Source organism: Bradysia coprophila, assembly GCF_014529535.1.
Source record: "Bradysia coprophila strain Holo2 chromosome IV unlocalized genomic scaffold, BU_Bcop_v1 contig_84, whole genome shotgun sequence".
Classification (NCBI taxonomy): domain Eukaryota; kingdom Metazoa; phylum Arthropoda; class Insecta; order Diptera; family Sciaridae; genus Bradysia; species Bradysia coprophila.
In genome coordinates this window covers 586,029-587,844 of record NW_023503376.1, presented here as the reverse complement: position 1 = coordinate 587,844, position 1,816 = coordinate 586,029, and positions in this window count along the sequence as shown.

Genomic DNA, 1,816 nt, shown 5'->3' with positions numbered 1-1,816 from the left:
GCCTGAACTTAATATTGACCATTCGCAGTGTGTTTTCAAGTCTAAAACAAAACAATTTGCGTAACACCGTATTGTTCTATTTGATAATTGCATAAAAGCCTTAAGAGCAATCTTCACATGGCAAATTTGTAGCCTACATTTAGGCGAAAAAATAATAGTTTTTTGATTTTCTCTGAATCAAAATGTTTTTTTTTTGAAAAAGTAAAACAATCAAAGCACACAAAAGTGTGTTACTTTTAATGGAAAAATTGGTTTGTGAGTTATAGCAATCTAAGCTATCAGCCATAAAACAATTTTCCGTGTTTTAATGGTCTTCTTTTTTCAAAAAAAAAAGATTTTGGTTCAGAGAAATCATCAAAAACTAATATTTTTCCGCCTAAATGTAGGCAAATGGTACATTGCTCTTATGTCCGAAGTTTTATTTGTTAACAATTTCTGGACTGAAGAGGCATCGATCCTTTGCTGAAAAGCATACATTTGGCCGTTTTTTAAATACTGGATTTTATTTTACTTTTGGTGAAAGATATATATCTTTCCAACAGGATTCATTTTCAAAAATGTACGACCGCAATTACGATAACGAATGTGTCAGCTTTCAAAAGAAAATAGTTTTGGTTACAGCAGCTTGACAAGATCTGAGAAAACTGAACAGTTCATGAAAATTTCGTTAAACTGCTCACCTTTCTCAGAGCTGGTCAAACGACTACATCGTGGTCGTTATTGCGGTCGTTTTTAGCTACATTTTTAGCTAAGCACCGATGTCTCTTAAGGTTTTTGTGTTTTCAATTTTTTTATATTTTAAAAATTAAAAAACCAATTTGTATGGTTTTTATGCGATGTAGGGCAGAATTAGATGTAAAGGTAAATTTTTGCTTATCGAAGCTTTGAAGCTTTGAGCGTCTCTCTTTCTGATGTCAATACTTTTGTAAGTAAGCGACTTGCGTCACTCTTCCTCTTGTAAGAGTTTTTTGTCTGATTATATATATCATGCACTTAGCGGAAAAAATGTATTTTATTTGTTCTCCGTCCTAAAGCTTTCTGGCCATGTCTAGCTCATTCAATGTCGTCCATAGTTTGAATCATTGCTGCATTTTATAGCCTGAGATCTTCAAAAATACCAAACTTGTCCTATTTACCTATCTGGCTCATATTCGTTACGATGTCAAGTACGTGGGTAAGACGACCTACTTGAAAGATTTTTCCGACTGTCAAAGTTACAAATTAAGTCAATTAAAGTGTTTCTAGACTGATCTCATAAAGATTTCATGGATTCTGATTTTCCTTGAACACTTATAAAGTAAATTTCCCACCTACTTCTATTGATAACTATTGGCGTCTATTGGTGGCTATTCGCCTCTATTAACGCCTGTTGGTAACTATTAACATCTATTGGCGGCTATTTGCGGAGAGTGATATGCATGAAGCGAAAAATGTTTATTTGGGAAATGTCTTTTTGTGACGGTTAGTGTATAATCCCAACAAAAATCTCTTCGAGAAAAGTGTGACGCTTTCAGCTTCGTTACGCAAAAATTAAATTTTACACCCAATTAGTTCAAACAAGCTGGCTTAGTTTTTCTCATCATCTGCCAAATAATTTTTACCAAAAAAAATTTTGACTGGAAACAACCAAAATTTTGCCAAAAAAATCTGCGTCGTTTGAACTAAAATTGGGTGTAAAAGTTAATTTTTGCGTAACGAAGCTGAAAGCGTCAACGCGATATCATTCATTTTAGAAATTGTACTTCAAAGACTGCGTCACACTTTTCTCGAAGAGATTTTTGTTGGGATATCAGTCGTTTTAGAAGTTTTAGAACAC